At 42.2% G+C, this 22,444-nt stretch overlaps 1 long non-coding RNA gene across 1 annotated transcript in view; it reads right to left on the reverse strand.

Moving 5' to 3' along the window:
• The window catches only part of LOC130541553 (uncharacterized), a 94,680-nt gene extending 74,620 nt beyond the window's left edge, over positions 1-20,060 (reverse strand). Inside the window, exons 1-2 of the long non-coding RNA XR_008955623.1 lie at positions 16,535-20,060; positions 15,549-15,712 (exon numbers count right to left, since the gene is read on the reverse strand). This is a non-coding gene — a long non-coding RNA (uncharacterized LOC130541553). The remainder of the gene's footprint in view (positions 1-15,548; positions 15,713-16,534) is intronic.
• Positions 20,061-22,444: the final 2,384 nt, after the last annotated feature.

A 22,444-nucleotide genomic window follows, 5' to 3' on the forward strand; every position in this document is an offset into this window, starting at 1 on the left:
AGATGTACTTAAAGTCACCCAAAAATAGTATATTAACAATAGAACAGATAATATGAGGTTGTAGCAAAAATTGTGAAAGTGGTACTTGAATAACTAAATTTTGGGAAGCCTGATCCAGTCTAATTTACTCATTTTACAAATGCAAACCTGAGGCCCAGAGAGGGAAAGTGAATTCCCAAAGGTCACACAGCAAGCTAGCAGCAAAGTGGTTCTAGAATTCAGAACCCAGCTGAAAGTTTTACCTAACACACTGTATTCAGGTCATTAAGTTGATCATGTCCTAAGAATGAACAAATTAAAAGGTGTTTTTACAAAATTCAACAACCCTTCATGCTAAAAACTCTCAATAAATTAGGTATTGATGGGATGTATCTCAAAATAATAAGAGCTGTCTAAGACAAACCCACAGTCAATATCATACTGAATGGGCAAAAACTGGAAGCATTCCCTTTGAAAACTGGCACAAGACAGGGATGCCCTCTCTCACCACTCCTATTCAACATAGTGTTGGAAGTTCTGGCCAGGGCAATCAGGCAGGAGAAGGAAATAAAGGGTATTCAATTAGGAAAAGAGGAAATCAGGTTGTCCCTGTTTGCAGATGACATGATTGTATATCTAGAAAACCCCATCATCTCAGCCCAAAATCTCCTTAAGCTGATAGGCAACTTCAGCAAAGTCTCAGGATACAAAATCAATGTGCAAAAATCACAAGCATTCTTATACACCAATAAGAGACAAACAGAGAACCAAATCATGAGTGAACTCCCATTCACAATTGCTTCAAAGAGAGTAAAATACCTAGGAATCCAACTTACAAGGGACGTGAAGGACCTCTTCAAGGAGAACTACAAACCACTGCTCAATGAAATAAAAGAGGATACAAACAAATGGTAGAACATTCCATGCTCATGGGTAGGAAGAATCAATGTCATGAAAATGGCCATACTGCCCAAGGTAATTTATAGATTCAATGCCATCCCCATCAAGCTACCAATGACTTTCCTCACAGAATTGGAAAAAATTACTTTAAAGTTCATATGGAACCAAAAAAGAGCCCATATTGCCAAGTCAATCCTAAGCCAAAAGAACAAAGCTGGAGGCATGACGCTACCTGACTTCAAACTATACTACTGGGCTACAGTAACCAAAACAGCATGGTACTGGTACCAAAACAGAGATATAGACCAATGGAACAGAACAGAGCCCTCAGAAATAATGCTGCATATCTACAACCATCTGATCTTTGACAAACCTGACAAAAAGAAGAAATGGGGAAAGGATTCCCTATTTAATAAATGGTTCTGGGAAAACCGGCTAGCCATATGGAGAAAGCTGAAACTGGATCCCCTCCTTACACCTTATACAAAAATTAATTCAAGATGGATTAAAGACTTAAATGTTAGACCTAAAACCATAAAAACCCTAGAAGAAAACCTAGGCAATACCATTCAGGACATAGGCATGGGCGAGGGCTTCATGTCTAGAACACCAAAAGCAATGGCAACAAAAGTCAAAATTGACAAATGGGAACAAATTAAACTAAAGAGCTTCTGCACAGCAAAAGAAACCACCATCAGAGTGAACAGGCAACCTACAGAATGGGAGAAAATTTTTGCCATCTACTCATCTGACAAAGGGCTAATATCCAGAATCTACAATGAACTCAAACAAATTTACAAGAAAAAAACAAACAACCCCATCAAAAAGTGGGTGAAGGATATGAACAGACACTTCTCTAAAGAAGACATTTATGCAGCCAAAAGACACATGAAAAATTGCTCACCATCACTGGCCATCAGAGAAATGCAAATCTAAACCACAATGAGATACCATCTCACACCAGTTAGAATGGCAATCATTAAAAAGTCAGGAAACAACAGGTGCTGGAGAGGATGTGGAGAAATAGGAACACTTTTACACTGTTGGTGGGACTGTAAACTAGTTCAACCATTGTGGAAGTCAGTGTGGCAATTCCTCAAGGATCTAGAGCTAGAAATATCATTTGACCCAGCAAGCCCATTACTTGGTATATACCCAAAGGATTATAAATCATGCTGCTATAAAGACACATGCACATGTATATTTATTGCGGCACTATTCACAATAGCAAAGACTTGGAACCAACCCAAATGTCCAACAATGATAGACTGGATTAAGAAAATGTGGCACATATACACCATGGAATACTATGCAGCCATAAAAAATGATGAGTTCATGACCTTTGTAGGGACATGGATGAAGCTGGAAAGCATCATTCTCAGCAAACTATCCCAAGGACAAAAAACCAAACACCGCACGTTCTCACTCATAGGTGGGAATTGAACAATGAGAACACATGGACACAGGAAGGGGAACATCACACACCGGGGCCTGTCGTGGGGTGGGGGGAGGGGGGAGGGATAGCATTTGGAGATATACCTAATGTTAAATGACGAGTTACTGGGCTCAGCACACCAACATGGCACATGTATACATATGTAACTAATCTGCACGTTGTGCACATGTACCCTAAAACTTAAGGTATGATTTTTTTTAAAAAAGTACCCCTTGAAGTGAGTGATCACTTCTTTGACATCCTGGTACTGGAGCTATTATTATGGAAATCCTCAGCTACAATGAGCCACTTCACTTTTTTTTTTTAAAAAAAAAAGGAAATAATATCATTTTCAGGGTTTTCAAAGAATTCAGGCAAGGAGCAAAAACAATTCAGAACTCAGGATACTGTTTTCTTTGAAGCATGTGTAAGATATGCCTTTTGGTTCCTAATTTTTCTTCATAAAAGCATATTCAGGCTAAAACAGAAAATACTGTGATGACTTTTTTTCATAAAAGCAGAAAGGGCAGGCAAGAAAGCATTTGTTTCATTGGAGGACAAAGTATGAATTTATGTGGTCCAGTGTAACCATAGCATAACAAGATTACATCGCGGGGGTAAAATCAGTCCAGTGGCAATTGGAGAGCAAAAAACAAATTGCTCTCCAGCCCTGTCTGAGTGGTTCCTGGCTTCAAAACTGAACAATAAATTCCCAACCCTCTCCAGTTCTTTCTTGTTAGTAGGCAGGGCTGGGGGCCTTTTAATTTCCAACTTTCTTTAGATATTGATTACTTGTAAGTGCACTAGAGACCAGGCAGTGGGCTTAATTCTATTAGTAGGAATGAATAACCACCTCCGTCCAGCACCTGCTGCAATGAGCAATGTATTAAACTTCTCCACCTCTGAAGAGGTTCTTCTTTCCTTTTAGGAATATCGAATTCGTGTCTTATGACTAGAATCTGGGCAAAATGGAAAAATTTGAGGTGAAACCAGGAAAAGAGATCTACCTAGGAGTTATCCAGTGACTGTGAGTGTTCTTCCCTCGATGTATTTCCCACCCCTTACTCTATATGAGGATCACAAATGTGGAAGTCTTCAGCGGCTAGGCAGGGAATGGAAATGGAGGGAGCTGTCTAGGGAAAGTGGGGACCTGGAGCATGCCTACCTCTCTAAAGGGGCGGCAGCAACTCAGCTGCAGTCACCTGTCGCCTTGTGAGGTAGGCCCAGTATTGCCAGATATTCTCATCACTAAAGAAATGCCAGAAACCTAGATTTTTGTAAATTGCTCTGTAATTTTTAAATGCCAGTGACTGGTTTGCTTTTTCCCAAAATTCAGTGTAGGCTCAACACAACCATCAGAGTGCGGCTTCAGCCTGCAAGCACCTCTGCTCTGTCCCTTCCCCTAAGCAGTCTCGCTCTCTCTGATCTCCAAATGCCAAGCATGAGCAATGACTCCCCAGTCTCCGCTCCAGCCTGACCCCCACCGGAGCACTACATCTGCACTTCTCAGCTAGCACCCACCTCCTGGTTTGTGTGTTTATGTGTGGGCTTTTTGCTTTGTTTTTTGATTTTTCTTTTTTGCCAACATTTAAGGCATTGATGAAGAAGAAGGAGCCAGTGAAGGAAATAGAGGAAAGGAACCCAGTTGATGGCATCCAACATGGCAGAGAGGTCAGGATGGTCTCTTGTTCTTCTTGGTCATGGTGCCTGGTTCACAGAAGGTGCTTAATAAATCTTTGTGAACAAATGACAAAATGAGGGAATAAAGTGAAAGACAAATGGAGTCACTGTGTAGTCCATAAGGAAAAATGACCAGGATCTGAAGCAGAAACTATTAGCCACTGAAATTGAATCAACAATGGAGAAACCAGAGCTTATAAAGTCAGAGGTCCAACTAGGAGAGAAAAGAAAGGTAGAGAATTTAAAATCCCATAGCCTGAGTCAAAGTTGGGATGTATCATCTGGAGACAGAAAGCCTGAATTTGAATCTTTGCTCTGCTAATCAGTAGCCACAAGACTTGGGGCAAGTCATGAATCCCACTGGGTGTTGATTTCTACATCTGAAAACAGGGACTGAGATTTTCTAGCTCCTGGAGGTTACTGGGGGAATCAAATGAAACAATGGAACTTAAAATACTTTGCAAACTGAAAGACACCCCAGAATGGGGAGAGGGGAACAGGAGAGTCAAGTCACATAGAAGGCGGTGAGTCAGAAGGACAGTGCAGAGCCAACATGTTTCTTGGGCTGTCTGCATCATTTAACTTGTCAAGATGGCTGTTGGCTTTGCCCTTGGCTTGGGTCACCCTGATTAACAGGTGCCTGGCCAGCTGGAAGTTTGACTCTGACTAAGCTGACTGGACGACTGAGTTGGGAGGAGCTCCTTAACTTGGCCAGTGATGGAAGACAGCTAAGACAGCAGCCAAAAGAAAAAGCAACCTTTCCCATCCAGCCCAAGGATGACTGGATTATCTGTGAAACTCATCCGACAATCTGTCTCCAAGGGTACACATGAAACAATCCTTCCAGGGCCTCATTGTTAGTGAAGAGGGTGCACCAACAAACAAGCTCATTCAGGGTGTGAATTATTTATGTTCATAGGATGCAAGTTTACACAGCTCCATTAACAAAAATTACATCTGGCAATCACTTCTAAACAAATGCAGTGACTGTGGTTTTAAGTAGTGAGCTAGACAATAAAATGGAGCAGCTTCCTCAAGCCTGCTAAGTAATTCTCTCCTTGACCTCAGCAGCTGGAAGCTCGATAAGTGGTTAAGAATGTGGGCTCTGGAGACAGATAAACCTGGTTCAAATCCTAGCTCTGTCACCTTGGGCCACTTAACCTCTCTGAGTCTCAGTTTCCTCAACTCTAAAATGGGAATAATAATAGTAGCTACTTTCAAGAAAAGTTGTTAGGATTAAATGAGATGACCTTTTCAAGAAGCTAAGCACAGTGCTTCTCTCAAAGAAAGCAGTCCAAAAATGATAGATAACACATTTGCTCCTACGGTCACTCCAGAATTTCATTGCAGATCTAGTCTCTTACTTGCTGGGATTTGGAGGATTCTAGACTGCTAAAGATGTGAACACCATTGAATTAAGACTATTTAGTACAAAGAGTTTATTTTCTTGGGGCCTGAGGGCATCTTGAAGGCCCATAAGAAGCTTTTTGGGAAGACATAGAGGACCCCAAATTTAAAAAGCTCTAGGCAACCTGTGAGCTCTTCAACTAGAAAGGCTACACTTTGACCTGTTTTTTTATACAAGAGCTGTATGTACCATTTTGTTTGATGAATTGTTGTTTACTAGTAAAAATAAGTCAGCCTCTTCATTGTACAAAGAGAGAAGCTGAGGCCCAGAGAGAAGCTGAGGCCCAGAGAGAAGTGACTTGACCAAAAACACATTGTGAATACGTACCAGACACAGGACTGTGTTTTATGTCTCCAAATGTCTGTTAAGCATAAAAAAATTAGTTTAAATTATTAACTATTAGATAATTAATATTCTCAATACAACCATTCTATCTTTAATTAGATCAATGTTACACTCCTTCCAACATGCTTCTTCTCCTTTGAGACATAGACTAAAAAGATCTATCTTACATCCAGACACATGGAGAGCCTCACTTAGGCACACATATACCTTGTACCTAGGAGCTGCTGCGCAACCCAAGAACTTTCACATTCTGCTATTTTGCTTTTGCTTTTATTGTCAAAATGGTTCACAGAAGAGCAAACCAAGACAAATTAAAAGAGATCGGGACAAAATAAAGAAGGAGGGAGAAAAGAGAATCCATGAAATCCCAAATTAGGTGAGTTCTGTATATATACAATGTCTAGTTCCCAGGAAAACCATTAAATTATCATCCTCACATCCTCACATGCAACCTCAGAGCTGGCAGCTATTGAGTGTTTATCTGAACCAGGTTCTGTGCTTAACACATCACACCTGTTTGTTTTTTCATCTAGATCTCTCAAGAACTCTATAAGGCAGGTATTACTATTCCCATTTTACAGATGAGGAAAGAAGAATAGAATTAAGTAAGTAGCACAAGATCACAAGGCAGGGACAGAGCCAAAATTTGAATTCACTTCAGCGTAACTCCAGAGCTCTTGCCTTTAACCATGGATTCACCTACAGCCACATGTAACTTACATGAATTGAACTAGATAAATTCAAATAAACAATCAAAAGAAGTAGAGAGAGAAAAACAAGTGAACAGTGTACATGATCCCACCTGTCCTTCTTCCCTCTGACCATGGACCTTAAGATGAGGGCCAGATTGAATATGTACTTTGATGGTCCACACACGGCCACACACACACATCATCACCACCGCAGGCAGAGAGTGACTCTAGGGTTTAAAGACATACTTTAAACACTTTACTAAGTGTGAGCCAGCTACATCTTCTGAGGCTCCAAGAAGCAGTAGTGATCTGGTCCAAGGTTGGGAGAAAAATGACTGCATTCTATCAGTCTCCGACAAGAGCAAGGAAGCCCTTCAGAGGGACATTCAAGGGAAATTTTGACCACACCATTTTTCTCCTTAGGTGTTCACTTGAGACCTCCCTTAGGAGTTGTGTATTCTGTCTCTGGACTGAAAAGGAGCCTAATGGGGAGGCAGGAAAGCCAGCTTCTGGCCCTCACTCTGCCACCACACTAGAGTGAGATATCTTCTGTCTGCCAAAAGAGGATCACTTAGGGAGCCAAATGATTAAGAAGCCCTGACTTGGTATTTGGGTTTCGTCTCCGAGGGCTGCGGGAACTGGGTTACACCAAGTTGATCTCTATGAGGGGACTGTCCAGACACTCAGGAGATTCCACATCTCACACGGAGGACATCTACCAGTACCTCCCCCATTTCCACCAACTCCATGTTGTTATAGTGCTTGAGGCAATCCTCTCCCTGGGTCTATGGGGGAATAAAAAGGGACAGTTTCTTGGCCTGGAGGCACAATTGCAGCTGGCCTGAGGCTCAGACCTAGACTTGGAAACAAGGACAGGCTGCAGCCCCTCTCCATCCCAATCAGCAACCCCTGCCCATTCCCAGCAGCTGGCCACTTGATCATTCACAATATCAATGACAGAAGAAGGTGGCAGGAGCCAAGAGAAAAAAGGAAATCCTTTCCAGCCAACTGCAATCTGAGCTGTCCAATCCAGAAGTTTATATTATTAAAAATAAAAAGGGAAATGAAAAAATTGACCAAATGTAGTTATAGGGAGGCTGAGACGGCACATTGTAGGGCCTCTTGGTGAAAGATGAGGACTTCTTCTCGCAGCCAGTGGGTTTTGTCTTTATCATGTCAAACAACCATTCTCAATGGCTTTGTTTTCTTTAAAGGAATTGACCCATTTTATTCAAACAAATAGACCAGTTGTTTGAGTGCCAGGCAATATAGCCTTCATATTCTTCTGCAGCTTAGCAAAGTTTCTCAAATAACAGCTTTGCATGCCTGTCTGGGCTGAAGAAACATACAACTTAATCATCTAGGGCCAAGAGCCAATGTGACTGTTGGAGGAGAGAATCAAACGTAACTGTGTGGAATGAAGGTCCACGCTCTGTGGAACTCAGTGGACAGCAATGCCCTTTGGAGCTGGACCCAACTACAGTAGTTAGACCCTCGCCCAATGGAATTTCACCTGCAAGTACTGAAAGGACCTAGAAACAAACACTCCTAGACCTAACTGTGCTGCTGCTTGCATTGCACTTTGTAGCACAATAGCCCCTGACTTCTGTGGTCTGCTCGTTGGAGAGGGCCCTCTGCCTCTAACTAGAGGGCTGCTCTATAGGTCAACCTGTTTAGCTAGGGCTCAGGAAACCAAGCCCCATCCTGACTCCAAGGCTAATATAGATAGCCATTTGCTACTAGTACCTTTATTCTCCAGTTTTAGGGAGGGATGGATAGGGGTGTGTGTGTGTGTGTGTGTGTGCGTGTATGCACATTTAATATTACTATTGTATACATGCATATATATCATATGCATACTTCACTGTTATATAACCCAAGAACCTTCCTCTGCTATAACTCACTTTTATTCTCAAATTGGGTTGTAGGTAAGTCTTTTCTTCTCTTTCCAGGTTATAATTTACTAGGCCAGAATTTTCTCTTGTATCCCTACATTGAGAGAATGCCAATGGATCTTAAAAGAAGAATCGTAGAGATCCATTTTCCAGTCCAATGCTTGGCTCCCCACCCAGTGCCCAGTACAAGACTGGCTCACAGTGGCACTCGGTAAATGTCTGGCAACTCAATCAAGAGGTTGGTCAAAAGGCTGACTGGGGTTTGCCCCGCTCAAAGGCAGCTTCAGGTTCTTGGCTCTATGTCCTTGATTAGGCTAGAGCTAGAGAAGACCCCAGCCATTATCTAATAAACACATGCACACACAAAATTGTAAGCTCTACAGGACAGGTTAGCATGTCCCAGTTCCTTCAAGGGCCAGCCCCTGAGCCAAGGATACAAGCACCAGTAGTTCATTTGGGAGGTGATCCCAGAAAGCACCAGTAGGAGATTTGGAAAGTAGGATGGAAAGGAAGGCAGCCAAAACATGATGTGTTAATGGGCAACTGAGTCATATTCCCAGTGGGGACCTCTTGGTGACAATGTAGCACATGCCTCAGAGTTGCCCCTACCAAGGAATATTTTCTACCAACTCCCATCTGTTAACTGAAGGCTTCTCCTGCAGATCTCAGTCCCTAGCACCCCCAGACTGCCCTGAGCATTGGCCAAGCATGCTGAGAAAGCCCTGTGGCAGAGTCCTGGGTGCATGCAGCAAGAAGCTGGGGAGTAAAGGAAAGTTGAGTCCCTGTGGGTAGGAGCAGGGCTATAAGAGCAGCCGACACAGCTGGAATCCCTGGTGCCTATAGCAGTGCCTGGAACATAGCTGGTGTCAAAAAAACAAGTTACATAAATGAATGCATTCATTCCATTTGTTTTACAAAACTTTTTAAAATTATTTTTTTAAAGGGGGAAACTTTCTTCAAAGGAAATATTATGAACAAAGTTCAAAATGTAGAAGAGATTAAAGAAGAGTTGCCTGATCTAAGGACCAAAGCCCCGTCTCCTCCTTCCACTATCTACAGACACAGGTGAGGAACATCCAGGGTGCCTCAGAGCACAGGGTGGAAAGTCCTGGTCTAATTCATTGGCTTCATTTTACAAACAGGACTATTGAGTGCTCTGTCTCTGGTTCACCAGTGTGAATCCCAGTGGATATTAGCATGCTGTCTCAGTCTGTTCTCCAAAGCTGAAAACCACGAGTTAGTGCTGAAAATCAAAGGTAGCCCGGGAGAGTTGGCCAGCGAGGGTGGGCACCACCCCTGGGCTTTGGCTCAGACTGAGTAAGAACCTCCCCTGGAAGCACCTGGGAAGCCCTGGCTGAGGACTGGGACGTTCTTCCCCAAGACTGGAGGAAAGGAAGAAGCATTATTGCAAAATCATGACACCTCAACTGTCTCCAGGAACACAAGCCATTAAGTCCGATGTCACTTGCGTCCCATTGCTCCAGAAGCAAACTTAGTAGCCGAGGGGGTTGTCAGCACCATCCGTTGTCACTCTCACAGAAGCTGCTTTTCACAGCTGCCAGAGGGACTGTCATCTTGGACACACATGTGTGGAATTGAGTCCCCTTGTCCCTGGGAAGATTTGCTGGGTAAACACATCCTGAGGGGGTGGCTGGGAAGAAAAATCCTGAAGAAATTAGAAACACAAGTTTGTGCTAGAAAGCCAAGTTTGAGGTCACTAAATTAGAATGTACACTCATGGACAGGGAGAGAGAGGTGGAAAGAAAGATATGTGTTCACCTCCAGGAGCTGGACATCTTGGGCTTCCTGTGGCAATGTTTGGATCACACACATGGTATTCACCCCCCTGGGTCTAGGTTTCTTGCTGCGAACACTGAAAACCCCAGGCCAACTGCCTTCCCTCTGGTCTTGACATTATCTGGACATCAGGTGAGGCAGCCAAAGTTCACCTCCTAGTTCTATGGATGCAAGGGGAAACATATCCCTTCTTCGGTCTCTTTGGAGCACCCGGCATTCCCTCTGCTGACAAGAAAAAGAAAAGAAATAATAAAAATGGTTTGGTGTGAACCCCAGTGGATATTAGCGTGCCGTCTCAGTCTATTCTCCAAAGTCAAAAACTAATGGATCATTCCACCTAGGACAACTTGCCCCCTCTCCTCATCTTACAGATGAAAATGTGAGGCCCAAAAAAGAAGTGACTTGCCTAAGATTGCAGTTATTTAATAAAAGATCTGGAACTAAAATGCCAGTTTTTTCTAATTCCTGGTCCATCACCTCTTTTTCTGAATTAATTTTAAATAAAATCTACCTTTTGTTGTTTTAGCTCTGCTTTTCTCCCCCTTTTCCTTTCTTTGTTCCTTTAAAATTTTTTTAAATTTTTTAGCTCTGTGCCTGACACATAGACTTTCATTTAATATTTGTTGAATAAAGTATTGTATGAATATATAAATGAATCTCCCTTCTGAGGGAAAGTTGGGGCTTCTTAATTTATTATATTTTATTTATATGAGATGGCATTTCACTATGTTGTCCAGGCTGGTTTCAAACACCTAGGCTCAAAGGATTCTCCACCTCAGCCTCCCAAGTAGCTGGGATTACAGGTGCACACCACTGTGCCTAGCAGGACTTTTCTTTTTAATCCACTTGTCAGTCATCATAGATCTTTCAAACGGTACACACATAAGCATGTTGGATAAGCTGTGTTCTTTATAGAAAGTTGAGATTGCTAGATGCAGTTCAGGGTTCAGAATAAGAAGGGGTGATAAAAAGTGAGCAGCATTTGGTTGCAATTGAGAAGGTGGTTGCAGTAACACCTCCTTGGAGCATTCTCAGATCCTTGTCCACGGCCCAAGGCAAAAAGAAGTTCAAGAGCTTGCCTAGTGGTGGGCTGAAATTACTTCCAATTCCAAAATTCTGTAATTCATCACATCAATTGACCTAAAATCAGGATATCCCTGCTGCTGGCTATAATCGTATCTATACCCTCAAAACACTCAGCCTGATAAGGTGATTTATGAAATCTTGTTATTTCTGTCCAAAACAGCCACAGTGATTTCCACCTAAGAGAGAAGGCTCTGGACATCAGAATGTCTCTGGCGCAGCCTGAGCTTGTCTCTCTCGGCTTTATCTACTTATCCTTAGCACTTAAACATTGCAAAGCCAGCAATAGGTTTCATCTTTGTTTGTTTGGATTTTGCTATTTACTAACCACTCCTTTTTCCCCCAATAAAACATGCTGACTGCAAACACAATTTTTTTTCAAACAGCACAGACACTAACAATGAAGAAAATTAAAATAGCTTTTAGCTTTTTTATGAGCACCCTTCCTTTCACTTCCCTGACTCCATCACCGAATGTTTGAACCTCATCCTGGTGCTCTCAGCACTGAGCACCACCTTTCTCTTTTTTTTTTTTTTTTTTTTTTTTTTTGAGATGGAGTCTCGCTCTGTCATTCAGGCTGGAGTGCAGTGGCGCAATCTCAGCTCACTGCAACCTCCGCCTCCCGGGTTCAAGCGATTCTCCTGCCTCAGCCTCCACAGTAGCTGGAATTATAAGCGCCCACCACCTGGCTAATTTTTGTATATTTAGTGGAGATGGGGTTTCACCGTGTTGGCCAGACTGGTCTCGAACTCCTGACCTTAGGTGATCCACCTGCCTTGGCCTCCCAAAATGCTAGGATTACAGGCGTTAGCCACCATGCCCAGCTGCACGACCTTTCTTTAAGTACACTGGGTGAAGCCCTTTACACTGCCTCCTTTCATTCTCACAACATCCCACAATGTGGTGATTACTGGTTCCATTTTACAGATTGGAAACTGAGTCTCAGAGAGGTTGCAACCTGCCCAAAAGCACACAGCCAGTAAAGTGACAGAAATGGGTTTCAAATCCAGTTTTCATTTCCAAAGGTCAAGTCTAAAAATAAAAATAGCTACTAAGTTTTTATACCTTTACTATGTGCCAGGCACTATGCTAAGTGCCTTATGTACATTATCTCAAATATTTACAGCAAATCAATAAAGTGGGCTTTATTCTACAATTGAGAAACCGAAGGCAAAGAAGGGTTAAGTGACTTGCCCAGCATTATACAGCTAGAAAAATGCAGCCAAGAAGCAAATTCAGAATTTCTAACTCCTAAGTCTGTGCTTTTAACCTGGAAACTATGTGATTCCCTCCACTCTGTAGGCTGAGACAGATTTATGCATAAATGGAGTCATATTCTATACTCTATTCTGTAATTTGTTTATTTTTCTCGTCAGTAAATGTGGCGAGTTTTCTTTTTTCTTTCTTTTTTTTTTTTTTTTTTTTTTGACAGAGTCTCACTCTGTTGCCCAGATGGGGCTCTCACTCTTTTGCCCAGATCTCGGCTCACTGCAGTCTCCCTGATTCTCCTGCCTCAGCCTCCCGAGTAGCTGGGATTACAGGCACGTGCCACCACACCTGGCTAATTTTTGTATTTTTAGTAGAGACAAAGTTTCACCATGTTGGCCAGTCTGGTCTTGAACTCCTAACTTCAAGTGATCCACCCTCCTTGGCCTTTTAAGTAGCTGGGATTACAGGCATGAGCCACCGCACCTGGCCTGGTGGGTTTTCCATTCTTATCTGTAAACTTGAAATACTGTGACCCAATCCTGCTCCCTTAAACCAACAATTGGTGCTTCCTCTATCTGGTGGTCCCTCTATCTGATCACAGCCCCACACCCTGGCCACTGATGTCAGCCATCTTGCCTTCTGTGACTCCTTGACTCCTTACCTTTCACTCACCTTCAGTTTGCCGTCTCACACCAACCCCTCAAACCTGGAACTTCATACAGGCCACTGACCCAGACCTCGGGTTTCAGACGAACCCTCATTACCCTGATTTGGCCACTTCTGACCAAGACTCTGGAAAGACACATCAACCCTTGCAGCCAGCAACCCAGTACTCTAGCCCTCAACACAGCCCTTGCCTCGCAAGCAGTTGTCCTCCTCCCCTACATGGATTTGCTCTGACTTTATAAAGAAGTCAATGACAGAAAGTCCATCAGATAAGCTCTAAAATTCCTATAGTTAAAAAATAATATCTAATGCTGTCACTTCACTTAAGTAAGGAGATGAAAGTTTATTAATAAATATGCACAGATGACACCACTCTGAGGATGAATTATGTCCATTACTCTGCTTAATCTAGCTGCGTGACTTTGGGCAAGTTACCTCACCTCTCTGGTTATCAGCTTCTTTATCTGTCAAATAACGGGTAGAACTAGGGAATCCCAGGCCCCTGCAAACTCTGAAATCCTATTATTCTATGATTAAAAGAAATGACAAGCCTGGTAGCTATTACTCTTATCAATGTTTTTGTCCAATCATTAACCAAACTAATGAGGCTGTTTCTGTAATCCAACTGCAACGTTCACTTTCAGAGAGAAGGGGAGGATTCGGGAAAACTGGACATTCCTGGACATTGCTGGGAGCCAAACACTGAGTTGATCATAGTGTACTGTCAACAGTGAAAGAAAATCTGAGGGATCCTCACAGAAACGGGGCGCACTTGGGAGTGAAGGAGCACTTTTGGTGAGTCGAAAACTATTAGCTGACTGCAGTCAAGATGAAATCCACTTTGGAAATGTTTGGGTGTTTTTTTAAGTTTGGCTCAATCACTTGTTTTTCACTGTTCCTTATGTAATCTTGTGGGATGTGGCGTCAGAAAGTCATAAATCATTCATGGTGCTTTGGGGAAAAAAAAAAAACACTGTGCAAAGCAGATGCAACTTAAAATGAAATGAGAGAAGTTTTTGGGTGAAACCGAAAAGAAAAGCGTAACTCGCATGGTTTGTAGCCAACGCTGATCACTAATTCTCGCAATCTCTATATGGCTTGGTCATTTGTTTCCAGTTTCTTGTGCTTCATTGTAAATGGAGAGTGAGTGACAGATATAGCCTATCACAACTGCATTGCATTTTTCCAACAGTCTTAGAAAAGATGCTGTAGTAGCGGCATTTTTGGAAACGATTCAAACTGGCAGATTTTTATTTCCTGCTTGAAGAAATCCAGAAAGCCCCGTTTTGTCCAAAAAAATCCCTTTTATGACATGCTTGTCACTGCTGTTCATAATACCTATGGATCAATTAAACTCTCTTTGTAAAATATACGCTTCCTCAAAACCTACATACAAAAACACAAGTAGCACCTGGCAGACGTAACCCATAAAGCTAACTCTAAAACATCAACACCTTAATAAAAGTGGTTTAGCTGAATTATTTCTGATGTGGCAGCTGGCTACAATGAGGTTTCTAATAAACAGATAAATTATGTTTTTTAAATACTCTTTCATATTCATTAACTCATTTCAGCTTTACATAAGTAGCAAGGAGAGTTGGGTGTTCATTCCTTAATTCATTCCTAAAACAAACTTTATTGACTGCCAAGCACTATGTAAGAGTTCTAAAGATACGGACAAGATAATGATGCCCAGCCTGGGCAGCATAGTGAAACCTCATATCTACAAATATATATCTTTTTCATTAGCCACCCATGGTGGTTTATGCCTGTAGTCCCAGCTAATCAGGAGGCTGTGGCAAGAGAATCACTTTAGCCCGGGAGGTCGACGCTGCAGTGAGCAATGATCATGCCACTGCACTTCAGCCTGGGCAACATAGTGAGAAAAAAAAAAAAAAAAAGATGCACCAGGCACAGTGGCTCACACCTGTAATGAGGCCAAGGCTAGTGGATCACCTGACGTCAGGAGTTTGAGACGAGCCTGGCCAAAATAGTGAAACCCCGTCTCCACTAAAAATACAAAAATTAGCCAGGCGTGATAGCACATGCCTGTAATCCCAGCTACTCTGGAGGCTGAGGCAGGAGAATCACTGGAACCCGGGAGGCGGAGGTTGGGGTGAGCTGAGATCGCGCCACTGCATTCCAGCCTGGGCAACAGAGTGAGACTCCATCTCAAAAAAGGAAAAAAAAAAAAAAGATAGTAATGGTACTTGCCCTTGTGCCACTCACAGTGTAGTGGGGGGCAAACACATAAACACCATTATGTGCTTTTATGGGAGAATGTCTCCCAAAAGTTAAGTGTTTTTTCCCACGTCAAACAGCTAGAAACTTCTGGGGCAAGAATTTTCTGCAAAGTCTAAGGTCTCCAAAGTCTAAGTTCAGAACACTCTTAACAGCACTCTACAGCATTTTATAAATGAACAAATTTTGATGAAAAAAATGAGGAAAAGAAAGCTCACAAACTGCGGTTCTGATATTGGGGGGATAAGTCGGGTTAGTTATCTCAGGAACCAGTGAGCAGCCAGCAGAACTGAGAGAGATTTCTCAGCAGAACAAAACGGGGAAGTATTCCCATAGATCTACTTCATAATTTCTCCCCAGCAGCCTTGAAGTGATGTCCAACCTGGCACAGCATCTGGCATTAGATTGGTGCTCAAGAAACATCTACTTACTCTCTGTTCAACTGAATTTAAATTAGTTATATGACCTCTTTTGGGTACGTTACCAAATGTCAAACAGTTGCCCACTGGCCCCCTCAAAATCCTTGAAATCTCAATGATGTTGCCTTGAACCCTGAATTCTACAGCATGGGAAAGCCTTAAGCCATCCTCAAGACATTTGCATTTTTCTGGTGTTGAGAATCTTTTTATTGGCTCACTAATTCCATTCTACCCCGTGTCCCAAGGCATAGTGCTTTCTCTATTTTCCATGAGAAATCTATTTGTGTCTGCCCTTTGCTAAGCTTTCAAGAATTCACTGAAGATCATGCAGTTCTGGGGAGTGATTATATCATGTACAATGCAGTACAAATGATTCACCATCTTGCTGGTTCTACCACCCTCTCCCTCGCCCTCTCTCATATTTTCCTCTCCCTTTCTTCCTCTTCACTCAGGTACAGCTATACTTGCTGTTAGTATTTTACAGCTATACTTGCTGTAAGTATTTTACAGCAAGTGGGCTTGTCAAGGGGTTTTTCCACATCAGGGTGGATGTCTCCTCAGAAAGAATTCTCAAACCAACTGCTAAGACAATAAAAGTTTTCCATCTCTTATTCCACCCAAGACTGAAATCAAAGATGGAGACCACTGTTCTTTACTTTCCATTATTTCCTTTGACCACATGATGAAAGATGTCAGAGAGTCCCTGTCATAATAGAGCTCCTGAGTGCTCGCCTAACCTAATGGAAGAACTGCTTTCACCTTGATCCAATTGCCAGCTTATCTACCTGGCTTTGATTCTCTGGAACCACAGGCTTTCTTCACCACAAGTGTGGTCTCACGTGTTCTGGATCTGTGTCTATAAGCAACAGAAAAAAAAACTATTAAACACCCATTGCAAACAAAGTAAAATTCTAGGGACTGAGCGAGAAGAATCATAGCCTCTGTTCTATAAGAATTTGTGAGCCCAGCTCTGGCACCAACTTACCATGTAATTTTAGGAAGATGACTAACTTCCAAGCCTCAGTTTCCTCATATGTAAAATGGTGATATTGTAAACACCTACCACATAGGGTCATTGCAAAGAATAAATAAGGTAAAGACAAAACAAAAAGGCAAAACAAGTAAAGTACTTGGCTTGGTACATGGTTAATAATGATAATAAATTATGTACAAATAAATCAGTGCTGATTGCTCAATGAAATGGGAAAAGATGCATAATATAAGGCAGACTTTGATAAGTTTTATAGGAGAGTTACAATTTCCTATGGGGAAATATGGGAGGGAAGGATTCATTCTAATTGAGAGGATTGAGAAAGGATACTCAGAGTAGACAAGAGTTGAGCTAGGTGTGAAGAATAAATAGGATTGGGACAAAAGGTCTTGGGAAGTTTCCACAAGGAATTGAGAATCAGTGTTGAAAACTTGTATATTTTTGGTAGTGTTTCAGTCTTGAAGGATGATGATCTTGGCTCCTACCAGTTATGGTGAGAAACTAGGTTGCTATATTCAGAAACGATTTGGTGGATAGAAGTCTTGAAAGCTTTGTGGCTAAAACTCTACCTGATCCCTATGCAGTCTATGGGTGGCATAGTTTTTGTAAGGCCAGAGGTTACATTACCTGAAAGATCATTTAGACCAATACTCATTAGATGTCTCAGCTGTTGTTGTAGGTACAACATCATTATTCAAAAGCCAACTTATTATCAGTTCATACACCTCCAATGATAGAAAGTTCATTGCCAACACTATTTTGACCACAGTCAATATACTGAAAAGGACCAGAGGGCAGGAAACCCATCAGGTTCATGGGAGATCATAGGAAGAAGGACATAGTTTCCAGAAATTATCAGTTTTAAAAGGAAACTTAACTTGACTCTAAGCAAACCATTCAACCTCTCTGGACCTCAGAGCATCTCTCATGTTGCTTATAGCTCTAATATCCTGAAGCCTCAAATCAAAAAGGTAGCAGAGATTAAACAACATATTGTAGAGAAAAACCAACTGAAATCGGGCACGCATACATATTTTGTAATTTTCAACTACAAAGTAAAGAGATTATTATTACCACTATGAAAGCATTTCATTTCAATTCAACAAGCATCATGTCAGTCCCCAGGGTTACAGAGCTGAATACTCCTACTCTATTCCACCCTGGACAAACCATGCCTGGAAAGCCTTCTATCCAGGTGTGGATGCCTCAGTTTAACAGGTATAGCAGTACACTATGGTTTGGCCAGAAGCTGGAGATATAGCTGGAACATAGGCTGTCATCTAAGTGAAAACTCTTATCAGAGCTATATGAGAGGAACTAAAGTTCTTTTAAACTACTGAGAGCAGAACAGGTGTCCACAGGTAAAATTACCACAGAAGTGGATTTCAGTTTTATGTAATGAAGATCATCCTAGTTATTAGAGTTGCCCACTGGAAAAGCTAATGAATCCCATTGCAAGAAGTATTTCAGAACGATCTGGAGAACAAACTCTTAGAATAGTTGTAGAAGACATTTTTTCACTGGCTAGGAAATTAGTCCAGAAGATACACAGTAATATTGATCATGATTCATTCATTTATTCAACATACATTAGTGAACACTTCCTGACTTTGGGGCTGGCATCCCTGGGTTTAAATCTCCACTGTGCTACTTCCTAGCTGTGATACCTTGAACCAGTTAGTGTCCCTGTATCTCAGTCTCCTCATCTACAAAATGGGAATAATAATCGCTCCTGCTTCAGAGAGTTATTGGGAAGATAAAAGGAGATGATTTATGTAAAGCAGTTTTGAACAGTGTCTGGCACATAATACATAGTCAATTAATATTAGACATTAGTAGCAGTAATATGTGATATGTTACTGCTGTAATATATTGCAGCCAATGGCAGGCACTGAGCTAGACACTGGATTACCATGGTTAAGAAAACAGACATCAATCCTACCTTTCTTGAGTTTAAAGTCAGCCAAGAGGTTGGAGGGTGTAAAAGACAGTAAACAAAAAGCCACAGAAACAAATAGAGTTTCAAAATGTGACAGTGCTATGAAGGGAAAAAGAGAATGCCATGATAGCATATAACAGAGAGGAAGGAGACTCATCCAGACTCGGAGGTACAGGGAAGAGTTCTTTGAGGAACTGACACTTAGGCTGAGTTGCAGTACAGACGCATCCCTGTACCAGTGATTTAGAGGAGTGCCCTCACGCTTGACTTATTTTAAGTCCACAGAGAAAGCAAGCCATCTATCTGCAAGAGTGTGGCATCACCTGGCAATCTGATTCCCAGTTTGTGCATCAAGACTCACGCTGGCAGTGTAAATGTAGACAAGCTCTCTTTGCTTTAGCTATTAGATTCCATTTGATTTTTCTCTGAAATCTATAAACTCATCAATAAATCCATCCATCCATCCAACCATTCATTCAATGATCCACTGGCCTATGGGAGATTCAAAGATATGTAGCCCCCAATGTCAAAAAATTCTGCAAGGGAAGCTGATGTGTGTATAAATTCCTGTAAGTGAAGATACATGGGAGTGATGGAGGGAAATGCTATGGAATTTTGAAGAAGTTAGAAATTCAGCACCAATCCAGGTATGAAGGGAGAAGTTGTTGGAACAAGTGGCATGTTAAAGTATGCTGGGGGATTCTAAGCAAAGTGAACGCAAAGGAATCAAATCTTACTCAGCATTTGTGTTCTAAAATCAATGCATAAAGCCAAAAAAAGTCATAGAGGATAGTCAAAAATTCCCTTGAAAATCCCTTATGAGAGACTGTGTTGGAAAATGACACCGTCTCTCAAGAAATCCAATACAGTCACTGTGTCCTGTAGTCCCAAAATCAATTGTTGTTGCTTCAGCTGAATTCGTGAGCTTGCTTTAAGGGGCCAAGTTGTATGAAAACCATGAAATCTTCCACATTGGACTACACATGTTGTGATGAGATGCTCATCCTGTGGGAAGACCATAGCAGAGGTGAGGAGGAGTAGTTGTGGCCATGTTTCCTGCATCCTGCAGGGCAGCACTCACCATTCAGCATGGAAAAGCAGACAGAGCTGTCCCTAGCAGCTTAGCCATCAATTTGCTCTGCTCTCAGCCTCCCTCAGTCTATTCATGTTATTTTTTGCCAACTAAATAGTTAACTGTGCATGCATTAAATATAAATATAATAATGTGTCCAATGCAACATGGTTAAAAACCCGAGGTCAGCAAACAGCTGGGCTATTCAGGAAACAGCTCAGTGGCCCAATATAACTGGAAGTTGGGGTCTATATTGGTCTCCTAAGGCTCCCATAACAAAGCACCACAAACTCGATGACTTAATGCAACAGAAGTTTTTCTCTCATGGTTCCTTTTGGAGAGCAGAAGTCTAAAAATCAACGGGTCAGCAGGGCCACACTTCCTGTGGAGGCTCTACAAGAGATTCCATCCTTTGCCTCTTCCAGCCTCTAGTGATTCTAATTCCTTGGCTTGCAGCTCCTCCCCTGCGTCCTTATGTCTCAACTCTCCCTCTCTTTTATTTTATAAGGACAACACTCCTTGAGCTTAGGGCCCACCCTAAATCTAGAATCATCTCATCTCAAGATTCTTAACATCTTCAAAAACCCCATTTCCATTAAAGTCACATTCACAGGTACTGGGGTGGTGGGGTGGGGTTAGGACTTAGACATATATTTTGGAGATCTGCTATTCAACCCAATACAAAGTCTAAGAAAGAGAATTTTAAAAGTAGATTGAAGCCCCGTTTTGACAGGCTTTGAATGCCAATTTTGAATGACTTTGAGGTTATAGTTCTCTTTAGAGTTGTGATGGTGGCAACTTTTACTTACATGCTATTTAAACATCTCTCTGCAGGGTCTCCTCCTCTGCCTTACTATTCTTTTCTGACACCCTGGAGCCCTTCCCCACTACTTTATGTACTCATGAGGGATCCTGCAGGACAATTAGCTTTGATAAACTTGATAAACTCCAACATTGCTTTTTCATGTCCTAATCAAAATTACCAACTCGCATCCTATCCTCTACGTGAGTGATGATTAATCAACTAAAATAATCTTATAAGATTAAAATACTCTCATGATTAATCAAATAAAATAACCTTATTTTAAAATAATAAAATAATTAAGGCACTGGCTCGTCAACATTGTTAGAAATTGCACATGTGGCCTTTTGAGTGTGTCTATGTTAATGAGTGCTCTTGCTTGCAGAGATGCAGCTGCTGCTGGGGACACCACCTGAAGCAGGGAGGGAGAAATGCCCTAACTAGCTGCTTCTTCTTGTCCCCAAAATATCATTGGCCAAACTCAGCTAGAAGCCAGCTGACACAGGAGCCTGGGAGCTGCAGCTTGCAGAGATAAGGTCCCTGTGATACAGAACAGAGGTGGGAAGGGAAAGACACTATGGGAAGACAAGTGGGCCCTGGACCAGCAAAGTATTATTATCCCCATTTTACAGAAAGGGACATGGAGCTCAGAGAAGGTGATGTAATTGCCTAGAGTCATGCAACTGGTGAGTATGAGTGTGGACTTTGAATCCAGGTCTGTCTGAATCATAAGCCTGAGGTCTTGCCAGTCTTGCCTGGCTCTCACTACCATCATAGAAATTTCACTTGCTTTGTCTGACTGCTTGGTCAGGAGATAGACCAAGGTCCTGAGAGGCAGTTTCATGGCTCTGAAATCTGCAATAAAACCTTCCTTGGATTCAAGATCTGGGCTTTTATAAAAAAAATTCTAGGATACATGTGCAAAACGTGCAGGTTTGTTACATAGGTATACATGTGCCGTGGTGGTTTGCTGCACCTATCAACCCATCATCTAGGTTTTAAGCCCCACATGCATTAGGTATTTGTCCTAATGCTCTCCCTCCCCTTGCCCCCCACCCCCAAACAGGCCCCAGTGTGCGATGATCCCCTCCCTGTGTCCATGTGTTCTCATTGTTCAACTCCCACCTATGAGTGAGAACATGCGGTGTTTGGTTTTCTGTTCCTGTGTTAGTTTGTGGAGAATGATGGTTTCCAGCTTCATCTGTGTCCCTGCAAAGGACATGAATTCATTCTTTTTTATGGCTGCATAGTATTCCATAGTGTATATGTGCCACATTTTCTTTATCCAGTCTATCATTGATAGGCATTTAGGTTGGTTCCAAGTCCTTGCTATTGTAAATAGTGCTGCAATAAACATAAGTGTGCATGTGTCTTTATAGCAGAATGATTTATAATCCTTTGGGTTTATACCCGAGATCTGGGCTTTTTGAAGGGCACAGAGTTGCAGTGCTCCAGCCTCCTTCAGGAAAGAACCCACTGAGTCCGCTGCTGCAAGTGCCATCAGCAGACACTCCAGCTGTCAGCATGAGCTTGGCAGCCTCAGCTGCAGAGAGCTACCTTGCCCAGGAGAGTACCCTTCCCTGACAGCACATATCCAATCACTGATAAAGGCTCAGTCTTTTCAGCTCACTGAGGACAACTCTAATAAACATCACAGTTCAACTTCTGCCTCTGTTCAATCCTGTTTCCTCTCCCTTCCCCAAGTGCCGATCCCTAACAACAAACCCTGACTATGACAGCCTATGACAGGCCTTTTCGTTGTTATTGTGCTCATCTCAGAGCCCCCTCAGTCTACACATATACTGGATGATGGTGGCAACGGGAGTGAAAGCCATGGCAATGACCATCGTGGAGGTGGTTTCACCTCCTTCCATCTCTAGACAGTGTGCAG

Source organism: Pan paniscus, chromosome 4 (assembly GCF_029289425.2).
Source record: "Pan paniscus chromosome 4, NHGRI_mPanPan1-v2.0_pri, whole genome shotgun sequence".
Classification (NCBI taxonomy): domain Eukaryota; kingdom Metazoa; phylum Chordata; class Mammalia; order Primates; family Hominidae; genus Pan; species Pan paniscus.